We start from the raw sequence: 16,958 nt of genomic DNA, 5'->3' as shown, positions 1-16,958 counted from the left end.
TTTTATTTTATTTTTTTGCTTCCAAGAGAATATTTCAACATCATAACAATTATTGTAGATACATAAGTTAATGAATTTTAAGGAACATTATAAAAAATTAAACTTTAAAACATTTCCATTAAACTGAAACTTTATCCTATCAATCTGCAACTCCTGGCTTTCTGTCTCTAATGATTTCAGAAAAGATTATGTACTTTGAATTATTTTTTTTTATTTATTGTATTGAGAAACAAATAACAATGAGACAATTTCAAAACCGATTAGTAGGACAGTTTCAATAAATAATATATTGCATATTGATGCCCTCATAGTGGTTATTCATAGTAAAAGATACAGACATAATATCTTGTCCAAAACACTATTAATACAAATCTTTCTTGTCATTGAATTAAGAGAAATTAGATGTATATATATCCTAACTATTTTGTATATACAGATACAGGTCCTTTGTTTGTATCCCCTTTTTGTTTATTTTAAAAATAATTTTATTGAGAAACAAATAGCAATGAGACAATTTCAAAACTGATTGGTAAGACAGTTTCAATAATTAATGTATTGCATATTGTCTTCGTTGTTATTCATTGTACAAGATGCAGACATGATATGCCCTCCACAGACACTATTAGAAAAAATTATTCACTGAATTAAGAGAATGTATCTGTATATCTATCCTATTTTGAATATACAGATAAGATACAAAATGGTCATTTGTTTCCTCTTTTTTTGTTTAGTTTTGTGAGAGAAGGGTATTCCTTTGTCATTTTAATATTGTAGGCACATGAATTCAGCAAAATATTCCAATATACTCCAGTAGTCCATAGTAGTAGTGGGTTTTCCATAAGACTGGCAATGTCAGAAGTTGTTGACTTGAGCCTTTTACAGCTCAGCATATTAATATGACTTTACTTTTTATACTTTGTTTTTATACTTTTCTGCTGGATGGTTAAAACCACGATAAAGCAAGACCTATATAACAAGAAATGTAACTTTTGTATTCAATAAGGTCAGCCAAACCCCTTCAGGATTTATCCTGAAACTCTGTACCGCAGTTTGTAGAACCTTTGTAAGTGTCAGACATGTGGCTGAGTCATGGCCATTGCTTGACCAATTTGCTCCCTGTGAAAGCCTGAGAGAATGTTTTCTCTCCATGTGACTCTCCTTAGGCACATTCTACATCATCAGTCACTTTCCTCTGTGGCCCCATAATCTCCTTGATCAAAAAATTTGGGACACAACTGAGTTACATGCTGTTACCATACAGGTTCTCCTATGTCCTGAATCTTCACTGACATTGAAAGGGTAGGGCCAAAACTTTGTTTGTCCATTCTGCCCTTCTTTATCTCTAATTTTTGGTGTGCAAATTTAGGTTGTTAACCCTCCAGAGGAAAAGCTTATTATTATTACACTACAACATACGTAATTGAGGTTAACCTCACTATCTGTCTGGATATCAAACATCTTAGACATAAGATGGAAGAGGTTTTTTACCTCAAGTATCAATATGTTAAACTTTAAGTCTGTGAAATCACAACAGACCTTGAAGATAAAAAATAAAAAATAAAAATACAAAAAATAGGAATAAACAATTATGTATTTTTACACAGAAATTTAGGTATCTAATCATATACAGCATTGTAGCAGGATAGTCCTGTGACTTTTATTTTCTTGTCTCTTTTTTTCATTTGTTAAACCCTTTTTTTTTAAACAAACATTTACTTGAGGGACAGTAAGGTAGTTATTGGTATGTAATGACAAGCAGTATGGATTTAGAAGACCAGAATGACAGGCATTACAAGTATGACCCTAGTATTACACATTGCTATCTTCAGTGAGTTGCTTAGTTCACAGGCAACAGCATATATACTTAGGCTGAGAATCCTATCAATTAACTGCTGGTTTCAAAAAAACTGCTGAAGAATCTCAAGATCATTGCATTAACAATCTTGTGCATGTACATGTATGGCTTTCCGTCTGTCATGTTTCCTAGTTTTTCTCCTTGCCTGCTCTTCATTGTCTAATCCTCAATTTCTCACTTTTCTTTTAATTGTGTTACATCTTTCTATTTTTATTTAGTCTTATGAGTTTTTATACTAATATATATCAATTATAACCAGTCAATGTAAATGGTCTTAATTCACCAATCTAAGACACAGACTGGCAGAATGAATCAAAAAGCAAGATACAATAGTATGTTGCATACAAGAAATACATTTCATTCAAAAAGAAATTCATAGAATGAAGTCAAAGGATGGAAAACACTACTCCATGTGCAAGGAAATTAGAAATCAATGACAAAAGAAACCACCTGAACTTCATAAACACTTGGAAATTAAATGGAACCATCCTGAACAAACCATGGGTCACAGATAAAATTAAAGGAGAGAAATTAGGTAGTTTCTACAATTAAAATAAAAGAATAATATAACATACCAGAATTTATGGGGCACAGTGGACATAATTGTAAGAGGGAAATTTATATCAGTGAATACCCATTCAGGAAAACAGAACAAGCTCATATAAACACCTTAGTGGTAAACCTCAAAACTCTAGAAATAAAGAAGAGTAGGCTAAATCAAAATCTCATACAAGGGAGGAAATTAGACCAGAGCAGAAAGTAACACATCAAAGACTAAGAAAATCATACCAAAAAAATCAGTGAATAAAAGAGTTGGTTCTTTGAAAGACTAAATAAAATTGACAAACGCTTTTCCAGTCTTATCAAAAAAAAGGAAAGAAAGGACTCAAATCTACACAATGAGGATTGAAAAGGGTGAAATCACAACAGACCTTGCAGATATCTAGAAGATTGTCTACACACCTACTTTGAAACTTGTATTCTTTTTAAAATTTTCTCTTTCTTTCTTTTTTTGAATTTAGGACAGGATGTACAGGGTCTCACTACATAGATCAGACTTGTAGTGATTCTCTTGTGTTCAGCCTCCCAACTGCTGGGATTACAGGCATGCATCACCATGCCCAGTATCAGTCACTGTCTCAGTGTACCCCAGGGGTGGGGCCAGCATGGCAGGCTGAGATTGAACCCTAGCCGCTGCTCTCTGCCTAAGCAGGCACTTCATTCTGCTGAGCTATTGGGCTGACCCTTAAAAATTATTTTTTAAAAAATATTTTATTTATTTGGTACAGCATGGACTTACAGTGATCCTCCCGAAGTCTCCCCAGTGCTTGGATTATAGGCATGTGCCACCTCACCTGGTTTTGGTGGTCAGGCAGCTTGGCATGCAGTACCAGGGATTAAACCTGATTCTTTGTGCTTGCCAGGTAGGCACTTAGAATGCTGAGCTCTCTCTCCAGTCCAAAACTTATATTCTAATAATATGAACAATGCCGAAGTGTGCAAATTTCTAGATACATATGAATTACCAAAAGTGAATCAAGAAGATATAAAAATCCTAAATAAACCAGTATCAATCATTGAAATCAAAGATGTAATTAAAATCAGCAACGAAAAGCCCAGGCTCATAGATTCACTGCTAAATTCTACAAGAAATTTAGAGGACACGTAACACCACTACTGCTCCAACTCCTTAATGAAATTGAAAGGGAAGTAGTGCTCCTAAACTCATTCCTGGACACAAACATCACCCTGATACCAAAACCAGAGAAGGACCCACCTTCTCTAAGAAAGAGAACTAGCTCTAATGAACACAGATGCAAAAATCTTTTATTATTATACTGGTAAAAGGAATGCAGCAGGTCATTAAGACTGTATACCATGATCAAGTGGGATTCATCCCATATATGTAGAATAGGAGTAGAGTAGGAGAAGCAATACAGTGAAAAAGCCCATACTTCTAAAGCTGTTACACAGATTTAATGCAATTCTGATCCAAATTCCAACAGCATGTCTCACAGAATTAGAGAAAACAATCCTAAAATTCATTTTGAAGCAGAAGAGATGTAGAATAGTATAGTCAATTCTAGGCCACGAAGGCAAGGCTGGGGGTATCACAGACTCTGACTTGAAATTATCCTGATAAAAACAGTGTGGTACTGGCGGAAAACACACCTGCAGATCAGGTCTGATTAGAAGATGCAGAGAGAAGTCCAGACATACTCAGCCACCCTATCTTTGACACAGATGCCAAATACATTTGCTGGAGAAAGATAGCCTCTTTAAGATCTAAACATTAGAAAAGAAACATTAAATCTACTGGAAGAGAGAGTAGGTAGAGTTAATGAAGAGATAGGGGTAGAGACAATGATAGATAGGGGTAAAGAGTTCATGAGCAAAAGCCAAACTGCCTGCATGTGAAATATTTCAAACAATCAACTAAGATCTCATCTTTTTTTTTTAATACTGGGGATTGAACTCAGAACCCTGCGCATGCCAGGCAAGTGCTTAATCTACTGAGCTATCTACCCGGCCCTGAGATCTCATCTTATTGAAAAGATTTTGTACACCAAAAGAAATCACCAACAGGTGAAAAGGAAACCCACAAATTGGGAAAAGAATCTTAATCAACAGTCACTCAGATAAAGGACTTTTATCTAGAATATATAAAGAACTAAAAACATCAGACACCCAAAATTCCCAATCAAAAAATGGGCATCTGAGATGAATACACACTTCTTGGAGGAAGAAATACAAATGGCAAATATTAATATGCTAAGTTATAAAGGGCTCAAGTCAACAACTTCTGACATTGCCAGTCCTATAGATAACTCCCTACTATTATGGACTACTGGACTATATTGGTTTATTTTGCTGAATTCACACACCTGCAATATTTAAATGACAATGTAATACCCATTTCTGACAAAACTAAACAAAAAAGGGGAAACAAATGAAGGACCATTTTGTACTTATATATTCAGAATAGTTAGGATAGATATACAGCTACTTTCTCTTAATTCAATGAGAAGAAAGATTTGTACTAATAGTATTTGGACAGGATATCATGACTGTATCTTGTACTATGAATAACCACTATGAAGACAACAATATGCAATGTAGTAATTTTTGAAACTGTCTCATTGCTATTTTTTCTCAATAAAATTAAAAAAATACAAATGGCAAAATAAATATATGAAAGAACGTTCGACAGCACTGGTCATTCAAGAAATGGAAATTAAAACAACACTGAGAGTCCATCTCACACTAAAAGAATGACTATCATAAAGAAATCAATTAATAACAAATGCTGGAGAAGCTGTGGGGGAAGGAACCCTTTTCCGTTGTTGGTGCAAGTGTAGACTGGTACAGCCTCTATGGAAATCATTAGGAGATTCCCCAAATAACTAGGATTAGAAGTCGCATTTGACCCAGCTATTCCTCTTCTGGATATTTTTCCAGAAGAACTGAAAATACCTTATCACAGCAATATATGTGCACCCATGTTTATAGCAGCACAACTTGTCATAACTAAATCTTGGAAACAATCCAAATGCCCATCCACTGAGAAGTGGATTGAAAAGATGCATCTTGAGACAATGGAAGAAGGGTGAACTGGAGACTTTTATAGATAAGTGGATGCAACTTGAGACCAGACTCATTAGAGAAATAAACCAGATGCATATTGAGTAATTATCATCTTATCTCCTAGTGTGAGAGGCTGAAATACTAAATAAGACTGAAAATTTACATATATATTGTAAAATGGGAAGAAAATTCAAAAGGAAAAATGAACTGGGATGGATGAATAGAGAAAATAAGAGAAAAGCAAATCTCTATCTATCTATCTATATCTCTATCTATCTATCTATCTATCTATCTATCTATAGTTGTACTACTAATTTTTCTTAGTTCATTGAAAAGAAATGTTTGTGCTAATATTGTTTGGACAACTAAATGCCTATGACTTGTACTATGAGTAAGTTAAAGATAGCAATACACAACATATTAATTGTTCTTATCTATTATACAACATATTAACCATTGTTACCTTCCTATTTGTTATCTTTTGAGATTTTTTCTCTTTAAAATAAAAAACCAATAATATACCACCCTTAACCATAGAAAACAGATGTATACTTAGGAACACTTAGACATGCCAAATAATTACTTATAATAAATGTCTACTAAATAGAACTTTATCTCCACTGACAATAGAACAGCATTCAACACTAGTAGCATAGTTAACTTTCTATCTAAAGATTCATAAAATTTAATGATTGTAGTAGTAGAGATAGGGGGTAAAGGGTAAGAAAAGTATAATTTTCAGTCTTAAAGGAAGATGAGGAAGATTGAAAAGTGAGATGGGGATCCTATTGAGTAAAAGGAAATTAATAGCATTACATAACAGTAATATAAAAAAATCAAGAAAAGAATGAAAAAGCAAAACACAAAGCAAAATAAAGGGAAAGAAAGTAAAATAAGGGGAAAAAATTTAAAAAGAGAATGAATCTCATCCCCCCCCCAAAAAAACTGATAAAAGCAAGAGGAAGAAAGAAAAAAATAAAAATTGAATCAACTATAAAAATTCCTTTGTTTTTCAAAACTGGCTCTTTCCAGGATCTGTAATCATGGATTCCAGCAAATTATCATTTTCTTCATCAGCTTTTTTTTTAGAGGCTAGTGCTGTAGGCCAGGTCTGTTATTTCTTCTCCCTGCAGTTTTTGACTCTCCCATGTATCCCTTGTCATTACATGCTTACCTTTTTTTCCCAGGGCATTGGCCTCATCCATGAAGGGGTTGGTTCATTGGTCAGTGCCTCTGCTGCCCAGTAAGTAAGAAGGGAAACAAAACATAATGGGCTTGGAGTTTGTGGATGGCCTCAGCCAGGGGTCAAACTCCACTGGTGCAGAGTCCAGCCTGGGGTGGGCCCCGAGTTTGTAGGGTGCCCTCATCAGGATTCTTTATTGCACTTTTCCCTCCTCTGCATAGTCTTCTACTGATTAACCTTCAAATTTTACTTTTTTCATTCTCTGGTGCCCTACCCCTTGTTTTTTACTAGTAGAATCATGAATCTTTATGAACCTTTACTTAGTTAATTCTATGCTGTTACTAAGTGCCTGTTTAATGAGTACCAGATTTTATTTTATTTTAGGACAAAGTAGAGGTAATTGGTTATATAACATTGTGGTGTTCTAAGTGCCATTTAAAAATTTTCTTAATATGATGTTATGTGAATTTTTCTCAATTTACAATTCACATCAGCTAGTTTATGTGATCTCACAAATAATTCTGCCTTTGCTGTCATAGTTACCTTGTGACTGTTGGAACCCATGTGTTTTGTAGCATTAGTACACTGGGAAGTTCTTTCTAGTGGTGTGCAGGAAATCTTGAAGATCATGATCCCAAGTGGGTTTCTCTCTACAATAACAACAGAGGAGTATAGTTTTTTCCTTTTCCTTTTTATTTGTTGAAGGTAGGAAAACCTCTTGAATGGGCCATGTATTATCTTAAAATGTAAACAGATCTGATACTAGTTAGTTTGAAAAAGCATGTTTAAAATAAGCTTATATTATATAGAAATAGAGCAGTTTTTAGTTTTATGAAAATTTGTGGTAGTTTTAAAAGAAGCTTAGGGGCCAAGGAGATAGCTCAGTGTAATAAGTGTTTGCCTGGCAAGCACAGGGTCCTGAGTACAATCCCAGGTACTGGAAAAAAAAAAAAAAAAAAGACCTCAGTAACAAATAAAATTGCAGTTACATTTTTCTGCTGGTTTTCTGTGTTACACTGGTAGAAATTTTTGTGATACTTAAAAAAAAAAACCCATAAATATAGGAAGTAAAGCCATGTTGTTATGTTGAGCTGTGGGGGACTCAGGTCAATAATTTCTGACATTGCCAGTTAAACAGAAGACCCAATGCTATTATGGGCTACTGGACTCTTTTAGAATATTTTGCTGAGTTTACACACCTATACTGTTCAATAATGGAACTTAGAAAAAATGGGGTATACAGATGAGTGTCCATTTTGTATCTGTGTATTCAAAGTGGTTATGATAGGTATATAGTTGCATTCTCTTAATGAATAGAATGATTTGTTCTAATGGTGTTTGTAAACAGGATCTCAAGTCCGCATCTTGTACAGCAATTAACCACTAAGAAGAATATATGCAGTGTATTATTTGTTGAAACTATACTTCCGATTTGATGTGAAACTGTCTCATTGCTATCTGTTTATCAATAAAATTTTGAAAAATAATTTAAAAAAACATGGTAAATGTTTTTATTGTTAGCAGAATTGGTATCAAGATTAAGAAAATAGGGCCGGCCAAATAGCTCAGCGGATTAAAGCATTTGCTTAGGCAGATGCAGGGGCGGGGAGTTCAATCCCTAGGCCTGCTGTGCGGGCCCTGCCCCTGGGGTACACTGAGACAGGGATTGAAACTGGCGTGGTGATGCACGCCTGTAATCCTAGCACTTGGGAGGCTGTAAACAGGAGGATCACAATGAGTCTGATCTATGCAGTGAGATCCTGTTATACCCTATACACCCTGTCCTAAATACAAAAAAAAAAAGATTAAGAAAACGTTATTTTCATATTAATCAAGCAGAGTTTGTATAAAAATTAAAACATTATTTTCTTTTAAAAATATATACCTGATTTACTTGTTTGTTTTTGAAGGAAAATCTTTAGGCTTTATTCTGGTAAAGAATCTGAGACTGAGAAGGGCTTACTCAGAAAGACAGAAGTGCTTTGCTATTGATCATGAGCCTCCCTCCCTCCCTTCTTTCCTTCCTTCTGATGTTCTAATGGTGAAGCTGATGTTGTGGCTGTGTTTTTTGGCACTTGTTTTTCCAGAAGATACATTTATGCTATTCATTTTGGTTACTTCCACCTTTTTCTTATTATGACTGGAAGTGTGCCAATCAGGCTGAGTCTATGCATGTGAAGCAAACAACACTAAGTGGTGGATCAAATCCATAGCTTTTGACATCATTAGCATCATGTTCTAATCAACTGAATTAGAGAATGAAAGAAATACTGTACCTTGATGAGCAAGGCCTTTGTGATTTTAAAGTGATAAGAGAATCTGGTATGCATAGAAAAATATTTGAAATGTGTAATAATCTAAAATAGTGGCTAAAGACTTCGTATTCTGCAACATAATTACTGCTTCTTTTTAGAAAATCTTTTATTTATTGCTTATTTGGTACAGGGTCTTATTATGCAGCTCCAACTCGTAGTGATCCTCCTGTTTCTGTCTCTCCACCACTGGAATTACAGACATATGCTACCATGTATGGTTTTAGTGGCACGCTCGTGCCCGGAGCCATCAGGGCATGTGGTATCTGGGATGGAACTTGGGTTCTTGGGCTTGCCAGGCAGGTGCTTAGACCACTGAGCTATCTCCACAGCCAAAGACATGTTTGTTGTTGTGTTTAATTATTTATTTGTTTATTTATTTGGTACAGGGTCTCGCTACACAGCTTCGAGTTGTAGTGCTTCTCCTGTCTCAGTCTCTCCAGCACTGGATCACCAGTGTTTATCACCATGGTTGGCTTTGGGGCCAGCACAGAATGCGGTCCCAGGGATCGAACCTGGTCCTTGCACTTGCCAAGCAGGCACTTAGACTACCAAGCTATCTCCTCAATTGTTGCTTCTAATTTCCATAGCATTAGAAAGATTTCTTTTTTATGATGTTTATAGGATAATTTTTTTTGGTACTAGGGTTTAAACTCAGGGCCTCACACATGGCAGGAAGAGCTTTACTGTTGAGCTATATTGTAAAATTTTATTTTGAGGCCTAGTTTTGGTAAGTTTCCTAAATGACTTTTTTTTTAAGGGTAGGGTCTACAGTGTGTTCAGGGTCTCAGTATTAGATCAGACTCATAGTGATCCTCCTGTTTACAGCCTTCCAAGAGCTGGGATTACAGGTGTGTGCCACCATGTCCAGTCTCAATTGCTGTCTCAGCATGCCCTGGGGGGCAGGGCCAGAACAGCAGGCCTGGGGATTGAACCCTGGCTCCTGCACCTGCTTGTGGGCACTTTAATCCTCTTAGCTATTTGGCTATTTTTTTTTTCAATGACTTTGAACCTAGTATCCTCCTGCCTCAGTCTCCTGAGTAGCTAGTATTGAAGGCATGAACTACTATACCCCACCATGATAACTTTTAAATAAGAAAAGGTTAAGTTTTAAATTGTGGATAATTCAAAGTTAGATTATTCAATAAATTATGAGTTAAGAAAAAATTTCAACAAGAATTAACTAGATAGTGAGCTACTTTGACTAGACATATCAAGACAACAGTAAAAGAAAATGAAAAAGATGGGTGAGACTTTACCTTACCATAAAATTATATTTGTTCAGGGACTCTTGGCTGTGAAAAGAACTATAGTATATAGTACATTTCTTTATATAATTTATTTAACTTGTGTTTTCCTCATCTGGGTGATTAGAATAATAGAATGTGCCCAGTAGGATTATTATAAGGATTAATGAAAAGGATGGATATTGACACAGTATAAGAAATAGATAAATACATGTTAAAGATGTGAGATGGGAGTGATAACTACTAACTACACTGGCAAGGATGCTTTTTAAAACGTATTTTATTTAGTGTGTATTGATTTTACAAAATATTGGAATTCAATATGGTATTCTCATATATGCATTTACAACATATTTTGATCATATCCATCCCCAATTGCTTTCTCTTACACCACCCTTATTTTATTTATTTATTTATTTATTTATTTGTACCAGAATTAAACTAAGGACCTTGTGCTTGCCAGGCAGATGCTTAAGCCACTGAGCTGTCTCCTGGCCCAATAATCTCCTTTCTACTTTCATACCACTTTTTAAAAAATCCCAATAGGGTTGGGATTAAAAGCTCAGTGGTCTGAGTGCCTCCCTGGCAAGTACAAAGACCTAGGTTTGCCTCCTAGGTACAATGTACTGAACTGGCCCTGGAGCCCCAGGTGCACTGTACTGGCCACTGAAACTACGTGTGGTGGTGCACACCTGTAATCCCAGAGTTGGGGAGGCTAAGACAGGAGGATCACTGAAAGTCTGAGCTGCATAGTGATACCCTGTACCAAATAAGTAAATGAATAAATAAATAAAAGATTTTAAAAAATTTTTAAATCACGATAGGGAAAACACTTCATATTTGTCTTCCTTATTCTAGCTTATTTCAAATTCAACTCAGTGATCTCCAGTCCTATTGCTTAACATGGTAAACTCCAGTTTCATTCATTTTCCTGCAAATGCCAAAAGTTTTGTTCTTGATGGCTAAATAATACTCCATTGTATTTATGTAGCACCACATTTTCTTTATTCATTCTTTTGTTAATGGGCACCTACAGTGGTTCTATATCTTGATTACTTTTGAGTTGTGCTGCTATAAACATGGATGTGCAGGTAACCCTATGACAGTACTGGTGAACTTATGGCATGCATGCTGCAGCAGGCTATTTGTTATCACTGAAAGCTCTAAAAGGTTCACCATCATTGCCCTATAATATACTGACCTTTACGTATATACCAAAGGATGGTGTAGTTGGGTCAAATGGTATTTCTAGTTTTAGTTGTCAAGGAACCTCCATACTGATTTCTATAGGAGGTATACTAATTTATATTTCTACTAGCAGTGTAGAAGATTCCCTTTTATAAGGTTGCTCTTTTTTGAGGGGCAAACTGTTTACCTTCACAGATGTTCATAGTCCTGATCCTTTGTAATGCTCCAAGGTCTTAATGTACCAAGTCCACACATAAGTTAATTTTATCATTTCTGCCAGGCCACTTCACATCTAGCTAGGAGGGAGGGATAGAAATTTATTGGTAGAAAAAGTGTTAAAATTACAGATTTTGATGAATTATCTTCTTCTGTTTTCCCAGATAATTCACTTTACTTTGGTTCCTTTAATATGTTCTAGCTTCTTCTAAAAATTTTTTTTTGTGGAACCAGAGATTAAACTCAGGCCCTTGTGCCAGGGAAGTGCTTATTCCACTGAGCCATGTCCCCAGTCCCTCTTCTAATTTTTAAATAATTATTCACTACCAGTTTGTGTCTTGAGATCTTTTTTTAAAAATTCTCACCATGTACCTTTTTTTTTTTGAATAGTTATAAGAATGAATTAAGAAAGAAGGCTAATCAGGATAAACTGAGTGGCCAACTCAGTTTCATGGAATATAGTTTCTCTTTTCATGTAATGATGATATGGTGATTTTTTAAAATTAGGACTGAACTACAGCTGTAGAACCGAGTGACCTTTTGAAGATGTAAATTGGGCTGTATAAATGCTTGGGGAAATGGGAGAAAACAATGAAGTAAAGGAAAAGTATATTTTCCAGGTAAGTAATGTGATTCTGAATTTTAACTAAATTATAGCTGCATCATTTGTGGTAACTTTATGATGCTAAGTTGTGATGGCTATTATTTAGTCTTTATGTTGCTTTAAAATAATTTTTACTTTCTCTTCAGTTTTTATTGCTCAACTCTGTGATATAATTATTTTTTGATTAATCTAAAAATCTATGCTGAAGATGTAGTTAGATGATTTCTTAAGTCATTTGATAGGAATCTACTGTACCTTAGGTTGACCATTGGGTATTGTCAAAGCAGAGTTGTGTGTGTGTTTCTGATGTGTAGGTTTAGTATCAGCTTTTGGTCTGAGTGCAAAGCATATACATTGAAAACAAGTATTAATACCATTTACCCAAGTCATATTCTCTAGTTACAATATGTGTAGTATTTTTGGAATAGGAAACATATAATTTAATATAGAAGATAAAGCAGATTAGCAGTTCTTCTAGATAGATACAATAGAGTTCGCTTGATGAGATAGATATACCATGGTAATACTTGGTACGTGTGTGTGTGTGTGTGTGTGTGTGTGTGTGTGTGTGTGTGTAGTACTGAGGCTTGAACTCAAGGCCTTTGTATTGAGCTACATTTCCAGCCATTTTTATTTTATTTATGTAAGTATGTAAGTATGTATGTATGTATGTATGTATGTATTTGGCAGAACCGGGGATTTGAACTCAGGCCCTTGCGCTTGCCAGGGAAGCGTTTATTCCACTGAGCCATCTCCCCAGCCCTTTTATTTTTTGTAAAAATAAACTATAAAAAAGACATTTATAGTCTTCCAAAATGCCTAGGCTAGGCTCAAACTTTCAATCCTCCTGCCTCAGGCTTTCAGAGTATTGGAATTATAGGTGTGTACTATCACATCTGGCCAGTAGTGTTTTGCCAATAATGTAAATATTTGATATTATTTTACATTATAAAGTGAAGAAACTTTCTCTGGTCTTCTGAACAAAAGCTTTTGGAAAGAAAGAGAAGGAAATGAAGGCAAATGGTATAGGAGGCTGGAAGTTAGGTGCTATAGCATCCTTACACAGCTCCATGGTGACATTATTCCTCTATAGCTCCCAGTGAATTTTCCCACAGTAATAATCTCTGGTACTTGCTCCCTGGCTGTGTTGATGGTAAAGTTCTTTCCTGTACTTCAGTCATGGATTGTAGCAGGATTACTCTGGGATATATGATAACTTCCAGCTTGTTGCTTCTTTAAATATTTAAGTTAAATAAAAGTATTCAGTGGCCTTGTGTATTCTAAACTAAAAATGACATAAATACATTTTCTGTTGCTCACCCTTATATGGACTTACCTGTTTCTGTCAGTGCAAAAATGCTTCTAATTCTGTACTTATTCCTTCTGCCTGGAATCCTCTTCTGCTAGAAATCTGCTTGATTCCTATCCTCTTTCTTTGTGTTCCAAAAATTACCTTATCAGTGATGGCTTTCATGAAAATTATACATTATCACACTCTGGAATCACTTCACTTTGCTTTACTTTTTCCACATGAGGTATCAGCATCTGGCTACTGTACATATAGGTGTTTGATTGGCTGCCTGTATACCCTACCTCTACACTCACATACCTTTTCTTCCTGAGCTCTCAGAGGGCAAGAACTTTATCCACAGGATATAAACAGTACTAGACAGAAGATGCCCAGCAAGCATTTGTTGCATGAATGAATGAATGAAGCATATTTGTGTTAGGAGGATGATATAAATTTAAAGATGATGTTATTGGATTGAAAATAGCAGTACAAACACTGTGGAAGAAGTATATTAAATTACATATTAAAGTTTAATAAATTGGTGGGCTTAAAAACCATAGTAAAAAATAAATCTTTGTCATGCACAGTGCTATAATTCTGTGATCCTAGCATTCAGGAGGTTTAGGCTACAGATTTCAAGTTCAAGGCCAGCCTAGGCAACTTAAGTGATAACTTGTCTCAAATAAAATTAAAGAAGGGGAGGTATATATGTAGCTCAGCACTTCCTAGATTCAATCCTCAAAAGAATGGGTGCTTTGATCTAGAATGTGACTTAGAACTACTTTAGGTTTATAACTGGCAGACCAGATATTTAGATGAAAAAGCCAGACATAAAATGTTAAACAGAAATATCAGTAAAAGTTTTTGATGATAAAAGGTTCATGAAACAAGCAAAGAGTTAGAATGATTCAAATGGAGAATGACTTGAAAGAGAACTTCCATGGTCAGGTCAGAGATTACCAGGAGCCCTAGAAATGCCTGTTGTGTTAGGGGTCTGGTAGGATGAGGTTGTTGTGTTCATTTAATGACTGTGAGTTGCCGTGTGTATGTGGGTTCACTCTTACCTATGCAGAACAATATTTTGATTATTTTATATACCATGTTACTTCTAATTCATATTTAAGATCTTTTACAATTAATCTGTCACTTTTAAGGGCCGAGGAGGTAGCTCAGTAGTAGAGCATGTGGCTAGCATATGGGAGGCCCTGGATTTGATTCCCAGCACTGAAAAAAAGCACATACTCTTTGACTCAGAAATTACCTTTGTAGGAATTAATTTCACATATAGTTTTGTACAGGCCGGAAGCTAATCCCATAGCACTTCAGTGTATATTAAATCCTCATGCATTTGGGTAGAGACTCAACAGCACTTGGACAGGGATTCTCATTGCCATCAATCTGTTGTGGCCATGGGTCATATGCTTTTCTGCTGGCTTGGGTATTAACTGCCTGCTCAGTCTAAAACTGAAATGGGGTGGGTACATTTGCCCAGTAGCTAACTATATCTCCAGTTAGGTTTCCTCTTGCACACTCCTGTTTCCTTATGACAGCCTTACTTTTCCCATTTGCAGATACTATCTGCTTATACCTTTGTATTGCATTTATGGCTATTTAAATAGTTAAATATATAATGGATATCTCCACTTGGTTACACATGGAAATCACCTCAGAAACCTTACAAAATATTAATGCCTAATTTCATCTCTAGAGATTGTGAGGCAAATTTTTCTGGGGTGAGTTATGGGTATCACTGTTTTGAAAAGCTTTCTCAAGTGATTTTCATGTATGCTCATGTCTGGGGACCAGGAATACTATTAATTTTTCTAGATTGGTGGTGACTCTAGCCACCTTAAATTCATTATAAACATTTAAATGACTTATTTGGGCTTTATAAGTCTATAGTGGTATTGCATATAAAAATGTCCTATCTCTGCCTTTATATATATCTCTCATTTGTTTTTCTGTTTTAACTATAACTGACAAAATTATGTCACCACGTGACTTCTGGATCTATCTCAAAGTCATTTATCATTAAAGGTAAACATTTTTTAATCAATTTAAGATACCAAGGCAGCCATAATGGTGTGACTAAAGCCATGAAAGAGGACTTCCAGAACTCTTATGAAAATGGTAAAAAAAATGGGATAAGTGTTCAAGTGAGGGTATTATTTTGTGAGAGATCAATGGTAGTATATCTTTTACTGTGATAAACTTTTACAACTTTAAACATTTATCATATTTTTGGTCACATACTTCACATACTGACTTTAACTCCTTTGGATGGTATAGCTAGGTCATGGGGTATTTCGACTTTTGACCTTTTGAGGGACCCCCATTCTGATTTCATTAGGCTCTATTCTAAATGTACATTTACACTGGCAGCCCCCCACTCAGCATTTATCATTTATTATATTTTTGATTATAGTCATTCTGACTGGGATGAGATAGAATCTAAATTTTGTTTTGATTTTCATTTCCCTAATGTCTAAAGAAATTGAACATTTTTTCATATGCATATTGGTCATTTGTACTTATTTTGAGAAGTATCTTTTCAGTTCATTTACCCACTTATTAATTGGGCTGCTTGATATTTTAGTGTTAAGGTTTTTTCCTTATATGTTCTAAATATTAATCCTCTGTCAGAAGAGTAGCTGACAAGGATTTCTTTCATTCTGTAGGTTGATTCTTCACTCTGTCAGTTGTTTCTCTTGCTGTGCAGAAACATTTGTTTGATGTAGTCCCATTTGTTGCTTCTTGCTATTACTTATTGTACTTTTGGAATCCTATTCAGGAAGTGTTTGCCTATGCTTATGGCTTAGTGTCTCCTTTATTTTCTTCTAGCAGTTTCACAGTTAAGTATTATACTTAGGTCTTTGATCTATTTTGAATTGATTTTTGTATAGTGCAAGAGAGGACAACCTCCTTAAAGTGGCTATATTAACCAAAATTGATCTACAGATGCAATGCAAAATTTTTGACAAAATTGAAGTACCTGGCTAGGCCAAAACATTTTTTTTAACTTTTTTTAAAAAATCAAATAAATATTCTCCCATCAAAATTAAAATGACATTCTTCACAAAACAACAACAACAAAAACAAAAACATTCAAAATTCATATGAAAACACAATGGATTCCACCTAGCCAAACCAATCCTAAGCAAAAGATAGAAAGCATCTAGTTTCACTGGCACCGTTTATTAAAGAGGCTGTCTTTTCTCCCATTTTTGTTTCTGGATTGCTTGTCAATCATTTGGTTACACAAATTTGTTTCTATGTCCTTAGTTCAATTCTGTTGGCCTGAGTGCCTATTTTTATGTCTGTACAGTGCTATTTTTGTTACTATTGCTTTGTAGTATAATTTGAAATCATGTATTGTGATGATTTTAGCTTTGTTCCTTTTGCTTAGGATTGACTTATACCAGTCTGCATTCCAACCAACAGTGAAGAAGGGTTCTTTTATCCCCACAGACTCTCCAG

The 16,958-nt window shown here is 35.1% G+C and overlaps 1 protein-coding gene across 12 annotated transcripts in view; it reads left to right on the top strand.

Moving 5' to 3' along the window:
- Positions 1–16,958, top strand: part of Zhx3 (zinc fingers and homeoboxes 3) — a 223,036-nt gene that overhangs the window by 85,472 nt on the left and 120,606 nt on the right. For 7 of the 12 annotated variants that reach the window (XM_023714756.1, XM_023714762.1, XM_023714761.1 and 4 more), the window contains exon 2: positions 12,094–12,206. The exons of 2 other annotated variants lie outside the window; for them this stretch is intronic. The gene's annotated coding sequence lies outside the window, so the exon portion shown is untranslated. Of the gene's footprint in view, positions 1–3,260; positions 3,280–7,278; positions 7,329–11,069; positions 11,089–12,093; positions 12,207–16,958 lie in introns of those variants that run through there. 3 more of the 12 variants (XM_023714758.1, XM_023714759.1, XM_023714760.1) reach the window with 3 other exon arrangements.

The sequence above is a fragment of the Octodon degus genome, unplaced genomic scaffold (genome assembly GCF_000260255.1).
Source record: "Octodon degus isolate 3935 unplaced genomic scaffold, OctDeg1.0 scaffold00037, whole genome shotgun sequence".
Classification (NCBI taxonomy): domain Eukaryota; kingdom Metazoa; phylum Chordata; class Mammalia; order Rodentia; family Octodontidae; genus Octodon; species Octodon degus.
This window is presented reverse-complemented; position numbering and strand designations above follow the sequence as displayed.